We start from the raw sequence: 16,297 nt of genomic DNA on the forward strand, positions 1-16,297 counted from the left end.
CAGATGAATATCTGAAATTACCTGGTCTTTTGCTCTGTGACAATGTCCAGCAAAGCGGAGTCTTCTTTGTGCCACAACAACTGAGATGGAAGGGATGCCGCCATAAATCTGAGCTTTAGTGGGATGGTTCCTCCATGAAAGGTTCTGGACACGCACGAGGAGTCTTGTGTATGTTCCGTCCATACGATCCCGTAGCTCCTTATTCATTGTCCATGTTTCGGCACCATACAAAAGCATACCTTCCACACAGGCTTTGAAAAGGTTGATCTTGGTAGCTCTTGAGATGTCTGACTGCCATATTTGATGTAGCTTATTGCAAGCACTCCAGGCCTGACCTTTTCTTGTCAGGAAGTCCTTTCTGCTACTGACTACATTCAGATTCAGATTCAGATTGTTGTATTAGCCATGGTGTAATACACATAGGAATTTGCTTTGGCAATTACATGAGTGTGTTTTTTTTCACATATAACATAAAATACCAACAAACACAAAACAACACCGTGCAAGAAAATAGATAGATATAAAGTGCCATAGTGTTCAGTAGTGCAATGTCATTGCCAGTGTCAAGTTTCAGTTTCAGTGACCCTTGGGGGCGGGGGAGAAGGGAAGCCAGACTCATTGAGCAGCCTGGCAGCTGAGGGGAAGAAGCTGAGTCTGTGGCGTGCTGTGGTGGCCTTCAGCAACCGCATCCTTCTCCCAGAGGGGAGCAGGGTGAGGAGGCCGTGGCCAGGGTGGGAGGGGTCAGCCATGATCTTTCTTGCCCTCCTCAGCGCCCTGGAGTCGTGCAGGGACGGCCAATCACCCTCTCTGCGGAACAAATCACCCGCTGCAGCTTGACGAGATCTTTTGCAGCTGCAGCGGGGAACCAGGTGATGATGGAGTGGGTGAGGATGGACTCAATGATGGCCGTATACAAACGATTCATCATAGCCCTCGACAGTCTGTACTTCCTCAGCTGCCGGAGGAAGAACAGTCTCTGCTGTGCCTTTTTCAGAAGGGCCATGATGTTCAATCCCCACTTCAGGTCCTGGGAGATGGTAATGCCCAGGAACTTAAAGGACTCCACAGAGTTCACCAGGGTGCCTCCCAGCATGATGGGAGGGGGAGGGGCTGCGTTCCTCCGGAAATCCACCACCATCTCCACTGTCTTTTGGGCATTTAGCTCCAGATTGTTGCTGCTGCACCACCTACGCAGCCGCTCGATCTCCCTCCTGTAGGCCGACTCGTCCGCCTTGGAGATCAGGCCCACCAAGGTGGTGTCATCGGCAAACTTGAGGAGCTTGACCGACGGGTGGAGGGAAACACAGCTGTTGGTGTACAGGGAGAACATACGATCCAAGGTACTTGAATTTCTCTGTTTCTTTGATGTCACTGCCGTTTATGGAGCAGATGGTTGGATGATCAGAGTCTTCATTCAGAAGCAGGCATTCTGTCTTTTTGGCGTTCAGCAAAAGGCCCACTTTGGCTGCTGACACTTCTAGTGATGTTAAAAGCTCTTGAGCAGAGGATATGTGTTCAGCTATCAGTGCGATGTCATCCGCGTAGTCAAGGTCAGTCAGCCACTTCTGACTTTGACGACCAGATCTTCTGCCTAGTGGGTACATCCACACATGTCCGTTCGCGTCCGTACAGACGGCCGGAAGTCCCATCCACTCCCATGTTAAAAAAAAAAATCACACCTGTGTGAAGGTAGCGGCGCCTTTGATACATTTTGTCATCAATAAGTGTTTATAATGTGTTTATAGCCACGTGTCACGTGAAGCTTGACCAATCACTTTGTTGACGTGTCTGACCAATCAGAACGTTGACGCAAAAGCCAGGTATAGAGGGCTAATATCCGCTCTATACCTAAAGGTATAGAGCGGCTAGCGCCGCTAAAAATCACACCCTGTGTGAAGGAAGCGGTGCCTTTGATGAGTTTATTTAATTGGGCTATATATGAACTAGAGAAACAATGTTAAATCCCTGTAAATTTATTCCAAAAATGTGTTTTACTAAACTCTGCCTCCTGGTGGCTGCACACTGCGTGTGCCGTGCTCAAACATACGGGGTCATGCAGAGGTCGTGCTCAAACATACACACAGACACCTCGTGCTCAAACATACACACAGACAAAGTCAAATGTAGAGCGGTTGGCACCGCTAAAAATGGAAAGACGGACGGGATCCGGTCCGGAAAAAGCACATCCGGGTTCCGCTCAAGAAACGATCACCCGGAAGTGATAGGCACCAACCAATCGTCCTGTGTTCTCTCCACTGGGCGTGTTTGTCTCTTGTAGTTTCCTTACAGGGGAAATGCAAGGCAGACGTTCCAGCACAAACACAACAGTATAACACATGCACTCTATTTCAATAAATGTTAACGTCCTTATTTATTTGTGGTGAATGCCCTGAATACTTTGCACTGTTTAGTTGATCCCTTGAATAGGGATTTATTGTGCTCACATGAATAGTTTATGTGAGCACAATAAAGAATAGAAGATTAATACATTAAATTACTATCCAAAATACATTATGATGAGCATTATGAGGACCAGTTATATGAAGATAAGATATAATATAATATTATAATGAGCATTAGTGAGGACCTATTATATGTAGATAAGATATATTATAATGAGCATAATAAAGAATAGCAGAATAATAAATTAAAGCTAAAGCTAAAATAAAACGTAAACATTAACTGCTGTTCAGCAGCACTTTGTAACTCATGTTTTTAAAAGTGCTATATAAATAAAGTTATTATTTTATTATTATGTAGCCTACTTAAACCATCTATTCTCAGTAAAAACTGACCTACTTTTCTTGGACGCTTTTTTCTGTCAACACCAAATCTCTCTGCCAAAAATAGCAGATCTACAAGCTCACAACGCGTCGTGAGCTTGTACATTGGCTATTTTTGACTTATGTTGCCCCCATGCTGGGGTTCATGGGGTTAATACTATTCATAATAATGTAATGGTGTTTTAATTTTGTCACCTTGACATAAAATATTAATATTATCCAGTGATATAAAAACATTAGCTAATGTTTTCAAATCACTGGATAATATTAATATTTTATATTGCACGTGCATAATGTTTAGTGTTATTCAGTTCTCACTTGTCTTGTACAAATAGCGCTAATCAATTAACTACACTTCCTGAAAAACGGCACTGCCCACCAGCTGCTCAGAGCTCCGGAAGATATCAAAGTAGCGGCGGATCCGGAAGGGCTTCCGTCTCGTAGCGTACCGTTTCACGCCAGCAAACGGAGATGTGTGGATGTACCCATTGTGAGACCTTTGGAGGCGATGGTGTCTAAGGCTTGCCTGAGGACGTAGTCAACGACAATGACAAAGAGAAAAGGAGCAAGTGTGTCACCCTGAAGGATGCCTGTGGTTGTCTGGAATTCCTTTGTTGGTCCGTCAATGCTCTGCACAAAGCAGACAGGGTTCTCATACATCACTGCTATTGCTTTCACCATTTCTTCTGGTAAATAATCCATAGTTGAGCAGAATATGCATCATAGCTTTCCTGTTCACGCTATCGAATGCTTTACAAAAATCTACAAAGATGATGGAAGCTTTCTTCTTTGATACCCGAATTTCTTCGACGATTCTCCTTAGAGCAAGGATCTGTGATAAAGTTGATCTTTTCCTACGGAAACCGTTTTGGTTAGGGTTTCCGCCCATGTCAGGAGAGGTGATAGCTACGGTATGTGAAATCCATTACTTCTAATTTCTTAGAAATGTCTGTGCTCTGGTCTATAACGTTACTTAGAGTAGCACACAAATAATTAATAATGTTACACTATATCCCTCCCCTCCCCCTTCACCCATCTTTTTCCAATAGGACCGGGCGTACCACTGACTGTCCCATCTGTTGACGAGATGGAATAGCAAGATGAATCGCTGAGGTAAGAAAAATTGAACACTAAATTTTTGCCTTTAGTTTGTTGGGCCCATTATTCCTATGCCTTTGATATATGATTTGTCAAAATGATGATAGTCACCATCAAACAAATTGCTAAGTACTATTTATTTGTCCTAGCTAAAATAATGTTTTTGTTGTAATGCTTTTTGAAAAAAACAACACTGTATTTATTACCTGGACAATTTATGTAAAGGGAAAGAAATAGACATCCTAAGGAGGCTTTGACATCGAATGGCATAAATCAATTCTAAAACATTGTTTGTGACCTTTTATGTATTTGTCTTGTAGGTGCTGAGTTCATCCTACTGTCCCATGCTTCCTTGCTAGAGCCCTGCTCCGATGAACCCAATGCACAACACAAATTATTTTCACATAAGTGGGCTGATACAAATGTTGTATTGCGTAAAAAGCAATACAAATGTATGGCCTAATTTTATTGCAGAACTGCATAGACGGTGAATTGTATAAAACGAACCGGATAACATATGGCGGCCAAAAGTCTATTGGACACCTGTGTGTATATATTGTAATGTGTCTATAATGATGTGTAAAATCTACCACAGTGTTTACATTTTTAGGCAGTGTCCTCATTTGTTTTGCTCTCAGAACCGGCACCTGTGAAGTGTACATGTTTATGCCCAAGGTGTTAAGACTGAGTTGTGTTCAGAACCCAAATGCAACCACTCAGGAGACAGGAAAGGGTTAATGCCTAGCAAGGCGTTTTAATGTCCAAAAAAGCACAACAAACTGAAAACTGTATAGTTATATCTATATAAATCTACATGAATATACACATACAATAGTGGCACAGATGTATTTGTATATATTTTGTATGTATTTGTATGTATTTGTATTTGATCAAGCACTTGCCCTAAAATGTAATGATCTTGCCTTATTTTTCAGAGATAAGATTGTAAAAATAAGATCTGAAATCACTAGTCCTGCTCTTACTTCCACACAAATAGCCACAAATTGGGATCTCCCTGTTCAGGGGCCTGCATCCAAGATGACGTCATTTGAGCCTGTCAATGTTGACTATGTCAGCATTTTGATAGGAAAAATGAAGCCATGTACTTGTGCCCTTGACCCCATCCCAACCAAGTTTTTCAAGGCTACCTCCCATTGTCTCTCCCAGGTTACAACCAACATAATAAACAGGGGTGCACATAACTGGTGCGCAGGTGCGCATGCGCACCCAAAATAAAAAATGCGCACCTCATCAGGCGACGCGAGGCGCTTTTGCGCACCAACAGCTGGGACAGGAATTTCCAAGCTTTTATTTTTTAGCAAAACTAAAAAATAAAAGCCTGGAGATCGAGGCTAGGAATTTACTTCCTGAAGCCACACTCACACAATCACTCTAAAGCACCCGTCGGCCCCATGTACAGCCATTAGGCACAGGGGTAGAGATACGACTCGCGTCGCCTCGCATCGCCTCGCATTGCCTCGCTGCGTGCACGCAGCCAGCAGCGGCTGTTAGAGGCACTCGTCACCGATGATGAACGCACCGTAATGGTGCAAAATATGCCGTGAACGTCCCAATCTGGCGGATAAAATCAGCGCAGCAGCACAGGGCACCAACCTTGGGGGCTTTATCTAACAGCGTGAGAAAAAAAACGGCGAAAATCGGCGGAATTTAGAAGCAGAGCGTCCTTTTTTTCTCGCCCCCCCCCCCCCCCGTTGACAAAACTGTCCGGTGGGCACCGTGCTGAACCCCCCCCCCCCACCCCGTTGACAAAACTGTCCGGGCTGAACCCCCCCCCCCCCCAAAAAACGGGACGGGCACCATGCGCACCAAGTCACATGTCCAGGTGCTCTTCTGCGTACCAGACCTAAAAAGTTATGTGCACCCCTGATAATAAACTTGTCCACACAATCAGGTATTTTTCCCAAATCTTTTAAAATGGCCCTGGTAAAACCTCTGCTTAAGAAGCCTAATCTGGATAACACTGACCTGCACAACTATAGACCCATATCAAACCTCCCTTTCCTCAGTAAACTCCTTGAAAAGACAGTCTTTAATCAACTCAGTAATCATCTTGAAAATAACAATACCTTAGACAAATTTCAATCCGGTTTCCGATCTCAGCACAGTACTGAGACAGCATTATTAAAAGTAGTCAGTGACCTGAGACTAGCAAGTAATGTAAATAAAGTGTCTGTCCTCATGCTTTTAGATTTAAGCTCTGCATTTGACACAATTGATCACTTTATTTTAATTGACAGACTAGAGAAATGGGTAGGTCTCTCTGGTAATGTCCTAAAATGGTTTACATCATACCTGGCTGAACGACAGTTCTCTGTCTCCCTAGGCGATCTTAAATCTGATCCAGTTGAGGTTGAGTATGGGATCCCCCAAGGATTATTCTAGGACCCATCCTTTTCTCATTGTATATGCTGCCACTAGGTCACATAATCAAAAGTCATAACATTAACTACCACTGCTACGCAGATGATACACAATTACACATAGCTATCTCACCAGACGATCCAAATGCTTTAAGTACTCTCGTTTCATGTCTCAATGACATTCAACTTTGGATGTCCAAGAATTTCCTCAAGTTAAATGATGGAAAAACAGAGATTCTCCTCACAGGCCCAAATCTGAGAGGGAGAGAGTACAGTCCATGCTTGGACCTTTAGCTGGACAAGTGAAAACAGAAGTCACAGACTTGGGTGTGATTTTAGATTCAGATTTAAATTTTAATTCTCATTTTAATAAGGTCACAAGAACAGCCTTCCTTCACCTAAGGAACATGGCTAAAGTTAGACCTTTTTTAAACCAAAGAGATGCAGAGGTACTTACCCACGCTTTTATTACAAGTAGATTGGACTACTGCAACTCCCTTTTTACAGGACTTACAAAAACGTCCATTCGAAAACTCCAAGTTATCCAAAATGCAGCAGCCAGAATTTTAACTAGCACCAGAAGAAGAGAGCACATTAGCCCAGTCCTTTCAACACTGCACTGGTTACCTGTATCTTTTAGAATTGATTTTAAAGCTCTTTTATTCGTGTACAAAGCTCTTCATAGCTTGGCACCATCTTATATTAAAGACTCGATAAATTGGTATACTCCACCCAGAACACTCAGGTCCAGCACCGCTCTCCTGCTAGATGTTCCCAAAGGTCCTCATAAAAGCATAGGTGAGGCCTCTTTCTGGGTTTATGGCCCCACATTATGGAATACGCTTCCTCTGGAGCTTAAAAAGGCCAGCTCTCTCAGTGTTTTTAAAAGTAAGCTGAAAACCTATCTTTTTAATATGGCTTTTACTTGAATCATTATTTTGTTTTAGTATGTTTTTGCATTGTACTTTCATCCTATTTTATTTTATATGTTTTGGTTGATTTATTTGTTCTATTATTTTTTGATTCACTTGCAACTGTGACCTCATTGACTTGTTTATTTCCTTGAACAATACTGCTATGCTTATATTGTTCTCATGTGAAGCACTTTGGGCTGCATTTTATGTATGAAAGGTGCTATACAAATAAAGTTATTATTATTATTATTATATGTAGATCTTATATAATATAAAGCTATACTTAGGGGAAGTCCAAAAGAGTAGTCAGAGTCCAAGCATGTGGTCGGTAGCCAAACAAACGATCCAGAGGAATGGTGGTGGCAAGCATGGAGTGGCACTGCAGATCTGGAGTGTGACAAAAAACAAGAGATCAGGAGGATTGCAGAAAAACACAGAACATAGCTCTACAGGTACGGACAGCAACAATGTAGGCTTCAGCTATACTTGCCAGGTAATTCTATGGGAAGATCTGGCAAGGGGCGGAGTCAAGGCAGGGTTCTTGAAGACTCTGGTGATGATGGGGAAATGGAAACAGGTGTGCAGTGCCACACCCAGTCAGCTTGCCACAGGGAGGAGAATGATGAGGTCACGGTGAGCCTGAGTGTCTAGGTGGCAGAACGGCGCACTGGATTGTGCACAGGAACTCCAGACGTGGAAGGTGGAGGTGACGGGTTCGAAACCGTAACAGGACCCCCCCCTCTACGGGAGCCTCCTGGCGACCTGCCAGGCGCATCAGGATGGTCTCTGTAGAACTGCCGCAGAAGCTCAGGATCCATGATGAGTCTCCGGGAAACCCAACTACGCTCCTCCGGCCCATACCCCTCCCAGTCGACTAGGTATTGGAATCCACGACCATAACGGCGCACCCGAAGTAGCCATCGCACCGCCCACTGAGGATGCCCATCGACCAGGAAAGATGGACCTTGAACCTAGCAGGGCCGGTGGAGGTGGGGGAACGAGAGATTCGGCTCACCTGGAATCCCCTGGTCTCCGGTGAGCCTAATCTTTTGGCAGCTTGGGACAGTCATCCCTCAGGTGCCCCTTCTGCCCACAATACATGCAGAGGCCTCGTGTCCTCCGGTGTAACTTCTCCGCAGCAGACAGACGCATTCGGCCCACCTCCATTGGCTCTGCGCCTGAGTCTGCGCCTGAGTCTGACACGAATGTCTCAGAAGGATGAGAGGGACTGGTGCTCTGACTGGGGGTCAACCGGGAGGAGCATTGAAGTGAATGTGCCCTGGTCTTCTTACGCTCATGGAGACGTTCGTCGACATCAATGGCGAGACTGACGAGCGTATTGAGATCGGAGGGCTTATCCCTAACTAGCTCGTCCTTTAGCGCCTCTGTGAGGCCCTCTCGAAAGATGCAGCGTGGAATCCTCCCATCCTGTGCAGGCCGCGAGCGTGCGGAACTCGATTGCATAAGCAGCAACTGGGCGGGAGCCCTGCTTGATGTGGAGTAGACGTGAGCCTGCATCTTGACCAGCAACGGGGTGGTCGAACACCCTCCTGAACTCCTCCTCGAAGTTGGCATAGTTGTGTCGTGCCCCCGGGTTGGAGCTCAAGAATGACTGGACCCAACGAAGAGCCTCACCGGTGGTATGGGTGGCAATGTAAGCTACCTTGGCTGCATCAGTGGAGAACATGCTGAGCTGCAGTTCAAAGACAAAGTTGCACTGCAACATGAAGCCCCGATAGTCAGTAAATGCCCCGTCATAAGGCTTGGGGCTAGCCAAGTGAGGTTCCCGGCCAGGCTGGGCGACAGGCCCAGGAGTGGGGGGTGGAACTGAAGCGGTAGCTACTTGAACCGGCTGGGCTCGTGGAACTGCGGCAACCAGAGCAGCCAACTGGGCAGACATGGTGTGCATCTGTGTTAGCAGTGCCTGCTGCTGTTGCGACTGGGTCTGCTGCTCACCAGCAATGCCTTGCATCATTGTGGAGGCCTCTTGAAGTAGGCGGGCGTGGTCAGCAAGCACTTTGTCCTGGCGTTGGATAGCAGCACGGGCAGGGTCAAGGAGAGGCCCAGGTGAAGAGGCTCGCGCTGGGGTCTGACCTCCTGAGGGTGCTGGGTTCATGTTGGCCAGATCTTCTGTTAAGACTGAGTTGTGTTCAGAACCCAAATGCAACCACTCAGGAGACAGGAAAGGGTTAATGCCTTGCAAGGCGTTTTAATGTCCAAAAAAGCACAACAAACTGAAAACTGTATAGTTATATCTATATAAATCTACATGAATATACACATACAATAGTGGCACAGATGTATTTGTATATATGTAGATCTTATATAATATAAAGCTATACTTAGGGGAAGTCCAAGAGAGTAGTCAGAGTCCAAGCATGTGGTCGGTAGCCAAACAAACGATCCAGAGGAATGGTGGTGGCAAGCATGGAGTGGCACTGCAGATCTGGAGTTTGACAAAAAACAAGAGATCAGGAGGATTGCAGAAAAACACAGAAAATAGCTCTACAGGTACGGACAGCAACAATGTAGGCTTCAGCTATACTTGCCAGGTAATTCTATGGGAAGATCTGGCAAGGGGCAGAGTCAAGGCAGGGTTCTTGAAGACTCTGGTGATGATGGGGAAATAGAAACAGGTGTGCAGTGCCACACCCAGTCAGCTTGCCACAGGGAGGAGAATGATGAGGTCACGGTGAGCCTGAGTGTCTAGGTGGCAGAACGGCGCACTGGATTGTGCACAGGAACTCCAGACGTGGAAGGTGGAGGTGACGGGTTCGAAACCGTAACACAAGGTTACGTTATTAAAAGTGTTTATCATATATTGATTGCTTCATTGACTGAATGGTTGTATATAATCAATCAACGGTGGTATTAATCAAAATGTTTTTATTTGCAATATGACATTTGAAATTGTGCAACGGTAAACATAAAAAAGAAGTAATTGCACTTAGTCAAGTAAAAACATTTATAGAAAAAAATCTACGAAAAATAAAGAGAAAAGTAATTATTGCTGATATAACTGATCTTTTAATCCAGCACGCAGCCAAGCCAAGAAGGTTCTGAGCTGTGCATGTTATTTTTCAAGTCACAAAACAAAACCATATACAATAACGAATGAGTGATTTCTACAGCCTGAATCATTAGTGCCCTGGAATATATCCTGTGTATCTGTTAAATGGGTCAGGATAGGTACTTCTAATTGCAGATACAATGCAACTGGGAATAACCACCCTGTTGCCGGGACCAAGAGCACCATGTTGCCAGAACACGCACTGCCTGTAACCAGCGTAGCAGAACTCCCTGTTATCATCCCTGAATTTCAAAAAAAAATCAAAATTTCAAAAACTTACAATATGACACTTCCGACTTCCAGGGGTCAAGTTGGCGCACATGTGTGGATGCACCCTATCTCTTCTCCTCCAGCTCTTCCTCTGGCTCTTCCTCTCCCTCGTCTTCCTCCCACTCTCTCTCTCCCTGTGGAGGAGTGGGGCCTACTAAATCTTCACCCACAGATGCTCCAGCTCTTCCTCTGCCTGCTCTCCCACGGCCTGTTCCTGTTTGCGTTACCCGTCGTTGAACTGGTGGTGGAAAAACGCCGAAAGAGTGATCAAAAAGTTTAACCAAAGACCCAGATTTGGCTCAACAAAGGGAATGAAGGGGCGTCCGCTGGCCCAGCGGAAATGTGGAATGCCCTACCAAAAGGAGTAAAGGAGTGTAAAACCCTACTCATTTGATACACCTTCAAGGAGGCTGCAATTTGAAAATGGCCCCGTCTAAGTCTTAACCTACCCCCCCCCCCCCCCCCATTTATTTTTCTTCTCTTGTACATTTCTTTCACTCTTCATACCAGTAACCTGTAAGTAGCCTGGTAAACCCTCCCTCCGGAAATCTAATTAGTGTGGTTGCCCAACAGGGCAACCAGACTATAGTACTCTATAGCTTTCCATCTTTATAGATTAACTTTTTTCGAACCGCTACTCCTCCCACAGTTTTTATACCCCAATGTTGTGCCATATATCAAAATGACTGTCTTGAACGGGAATCGTGTGCTTGTATTTTGCTAAGAGATTGGTTGAATACTTTAATTGATATTAATTTATTAGTGCCATTAAATGTCCCCATCCACTTTAATGGAAAAGTGAAAAAACTCAAATTCAAGTATTTTTTTCTCAGAAACCGTAAGAGCTAGAGTTATCAGATTTGGAGGGATAATTCATAATATTGTCCGAAATTATTGAAAAGAATATCACACCATTCGGCCTCATGGTGGCGCTATAACAGCCCCCTTTACGTTTTGGCCTGTAACTCTTGAACCGTAGGTCCGAAAATCAAAATTTCTTTTCACCTGGATTCCTTGGGTCACTACGCATCTCCCCATATAGGCCACGCCCATTTGCGTCAGGATAGATTTCTTGATATTGATTTATTTGTGCATTAAATTTCCCCATCCACTTTAATGGGAATTGCAAAAACTCCCATTCAAGTATTTTTTTCTCGGAAACCGTAAGGGCTACAGTTACAAGATTTGGAGGGGAGGTTAATAGTTTTTTGCGAAATTATTATGAAAAGAATCACACCAGTCGGCCACATGGTGGCGCTATAACAGCCCACTTTACCTTTTGGCCTCTAACTCTTGAACCGTAGGTCGTAAAATCAAAATTTCTATTTTCCCTAGATTCCTTGGGTCATTACGCAGCTCCCCATATAGGCCACGCCCATTTGCGTCAGGATAGATTTTCCGCCATTTTGAATTTTCTTCAAAACACACTTTTTGCTCCTTTTCCTACAATTTTTTTCCAAATCTCACACAAATCGGTACACGTGATCTATGGACCCCTGCGATAAACCTGTCCAAACGACATTATGATAGTCCGACCGGCGTCGGCGCAACCACACTTTGCAATTTCCCCGGAATTGCGACGCGTCTAGTTTCCATTTGATTTCAGGAGTGAGTCTGGCCTGATCGCCCATTCTGCAATATTGGCTGTGGGCTGGAGTTGGGCGGGAGTAATACCGTTGACTGACAACCCCTTCAGCCAATCTGCAGTTCACCAGACTAATGTGACGCAACGGGACTTTTGAGACGGCCATGCCCAAAATAGGTTGCCTTATTCGGATACATGTGTGTCACTGCCCGCCCCGGCCGGTTCTCTGAATTTTTATTTTTAAATAGGCTCTGTCATGATTAATTGACCACATATATGAAGTTAAACAACTAAATTCCATCCAAATTATATCTTATAAGTAAATTCCGTGCCTCAAAATAGAAGCTCTCAAGCTTTTTGCAGTAAAAAAACAGCGGAGAAAATAGCGGACAGAAAAGATGGCTGCCGTTCGTGTTTTGTCGGCTGTATTCAGGCTGCACTCGGTGCCATTCGGGCTCACTCGAACTCGCAACCTGATTGGCCAACTGTCGCTGTCAATCACAGAACGATGTGCGATGACGCTGGCTCGTCCGTTGGCGTACAAAGCCAATATTGCAGAATGGGCGTTCGTACCAGACTCACTCCTGAAATCAAATGGAAAATATAGCTGCAAGCAGCGATAATACGGGGCCAGGTAATGAAGAGAGAAAAAAGAAAGAAGCAATGATAAGTAATATGCACAATAAGCCATTGAAACATAGAATACTGAACTTGAGAGAAAGAAGACCATGCAATTAACATGAGGATTTTAAACCCTCACTAACCCTAACCTCAGTAAAACAACGCCTAAGCCTATCCGAATAATGCCAAATCATGATCACCTCGATACATTGTCGTGGACAGGGATCAAACCAGCAACCTACAGACTCCAAGACTGCCTTTCTTCTCATTGAGCTAGATATATGGCCCCCAAGTATTTCCGTTCATTTTGAACCAGGCCTCTGTGTCCCGAACTACTCTAGATCACTGTTTCCCCAACCATTTACCAATAAAGGCATTTTTGTGTCTCCTCAGAGCCACAAAAATCTCACCGAGAGAGAGAGAGAGAGAGAGAATAGATTGAAGAGAGATGGAAGCAGATTGGATTGATTGGACATCTCAACCTATTGCCATTAACAGGAATCGAATCCTCAACCTTCGGATTGACAGGCTGCAACACTACCTATAGTGCTATAGCTTTGTCCAGGCTGAGGTTGTCTGTTGAAGATAAAAGTGAACCAGTGAAAGCAGCCGATCTACAAGCTCAGAAACACGTTGCTATCTGAAAAGTTTTGAGATTGTAGATCGGCTATTTTCAGAATGAAGTATGTCATACATTGCAAAAACATACCCTCTCAAATAAGCATTTCATGTTATCTTTATCAATTGCACGTGTGTTCATTGAAACAGTCTTGTTGTTTGCAATTCACTTTAAATGAAGTCTGCACCAAGTGAGGCTTGAACCGGCTACCTTGATGTTGTGAGACATTTACTTAAGCGGGAAGCCATTGGACCACCAGACCTGATCTAGTGAAAACTGAGGGCAGAGAGATGATACCATTTCACGCAAATAGCTGAAAAATCCTGGGTTTAAGTGTTTTTAACTGCTCAAAATTGCGGACAATCTAAGGGCGGAGCTTACTGGTAAAAGTGATACATGTGTTCCTCATGAGTCAAGGCACATGTGTAAGCAGGTTTAATGGCTGTCGGCCAAACGAGGCATGACTTTTGCCTGTTTGAAGTTTGCATTTTCAAAAAATTGCTATAGCGCCCCCCTTTGACCAATTGGAGTAAGATTGGTTTCAGTGATATTTGGAATGACCCTGTACATTACTGCAAATTTTCAAAGAAATGTGAGTCTGCATGTATGTGTTAGGGGCAGATGAATAATTGTCATAAAACTGCAATATTCATTGGCTCATTAAAGCTTCATTTTTTCACTTAGAAAAAATCCGCTTGCACCGTTTGGTCGGCATAGGTCCAAAGTTCATGTGTAAAACGTTTCGTGCAGATTGCTCAAAAATCCCAGGAGGAGATAGGTTTTAACAGCTTTTCATGTAATTCAAAATGGTGGGAGATCTAAAGGTCAGAGGTCAAAAGTCAGAGTGTGAAAGTTGTTCATCATGAGGAGACGCATGTGTGTATTGAAGTTTTATGGCTGTAGGTCAAACAGGGCATGAGTTGTACCTGTTCAAAGTTGGCATTTTCAACTGAGTGCTATAGCGCCACCTTTTGACGAAAGATTGTGAGATTTATTTCTTGATAGTTTTTCATGACCATCTATCATATGGCCGAGTTTCATAAAAAGCGTATGCACGGTTCAGCCAGAACTGGCAAAAACGGCAGAAGAAGAAGAAGAAGAAGAAGAAGAAGAAGAAGAAGAAGAAGAAGAAGAAGAAGAAGAAGAAGAAGAAGAAGAAGAAGAAATGGAGTAATGCCAATAACAAAATGGGTCCATGCTGGAAGCCCGGCCCCGTAATGAGATTTCCGGGGGGAGGGTTTACCAGGCTAACCTGTAAGCTGATTGTATGACATTCTGTGTCTCTTATATGTCATCATGATTTGTTTGCATGGGGATCTCATCTTAAACAAGGTCAGTGATTGGGGCCCATGACCCACCTTTCTCCCACCCATTTTGCCAGCCTAGGCTGGCTCAGGGTGGAAGACAGGGTTAAACAGCTAAAAATGGGACTGGCCTTCAAAATTCTAAATGAAAATTTGCCTGATATGCCCCCTATTCCCGCATATCTGAGTAAATACCTCCAAAAGGTTAGTGACACCCACAGTCACAATACCAGAGGGAGCGTTAACAACAATTTGGTACCACCCACCCATTAAAACAAACATGGGCAAATTCTCCTTCTACAGCACTGCCACCCAGGATTGGAATGGTCTAACCCCATCCCTCAAAAAATGCAGTTCGCTGGGCTCATTTAAAAGAGCCTTAAAAAAAACACCTTTCAGGAGGCCAAAAGAGGAGGTAGTACTATTTTCCCGTTAGACAGCCGACCCCCCCCCCCCCCTGTTCTTGTACATATCTTTCCCCCCTTTTTTTTTATTTCTTTTGTTGTACATAGTGTTATATATATATATATATATATATATATATATATATATATATATATATATATATATATATGTGTGTATATATGTGTGTGTGTGTGTGTGTGTATATATATATATATATATATATATATATATATATATATATATATATATATATATATATATATATATATATATATATATATATATTTTTTTTTTTTTTTTTTATTTTTTTTTTTACTTTTTATTTTCTTTGTGTAATGATATTCGAACTGTGGTGCCACTATATATGTCTATGAATTGAATGCTGATGTGCCGTGACAGACCTGTCACTCTTGGTTCAATGAACCCTAAAGTCCAGTTTATAGACGACATACACAGAAATTACCGTTCACATGCGCAAGGCATCTTTATTGACAAACAAGGGAGACTCCCTTTATACTATGTGAATAAAATAACAGCAAATTAATGATATTAAAACAATACGACCTGATATATCACGAAGGCAATTCGCTCCACATCTAGGTCTGCATGCAAACAAGCGTTCGGTTGAGCGCCTGGAGAATTCTGAAGTCCTTATCTCAGGCATGCAAACAGGCCCATGGTGAAAAAGGTGACAAGTTTTTTAGGGGTACCAAACACGTTTTTAAGGGTACCAAACCCTTCGTGGTGCCCGGTGCTTGAACCGGCTTGGTGCCCCCCGCCACCGTTTTGTCAACGGGGGGTATTATAATGTGACTCTTTACCTCCCCCTACAGGCTGGTATTATAATGTGACTCTCTACCTCCCCCTACAGGCTGGTATTATAATGTTACTCTCTACCTCCCCCTACAGGCTGGTATTATAATGTTACTCTCTACCTCCCCTACAGACTGGTATTATGTTACTCTCTACCTCCCCCAACAGGCTGGTATTATAATGTTACTCTCTACCTCCCCTACAGGCTGGTATTATAATGTTACTCTCTACCTCCCCTACAGGCTGGTATTATAATGTTACTCTCTACCTCCCCTACAGGCTGGTATTATAATGTTACTCTACCTCCCCCTACAGGCTGGTATTATAATGTTACTCTCTACCTCCCCCTACATGCTGGTATTATATTACTCTCTACCTCCCCTTACAGGCTGGTAGGGCCTGTAAAAGGCCAATCAAAAAGAAGCCTCAATTAC

Source organism: Gymnoscopelus microlampas (genome assembly GCF_963454915.1).
Source record: "Gymnoscopelus microlampas genome assembly, chromosome: 13".
In the NCBI taxonomy this organism is placed as follows: domain Eukaryota; kingdom Metazoa; phylum Chordata; class Actinopteri; order Myctophiformes; family Myctophidae; genus Gymnoscopelus; species Gymnoscopelus microlampas.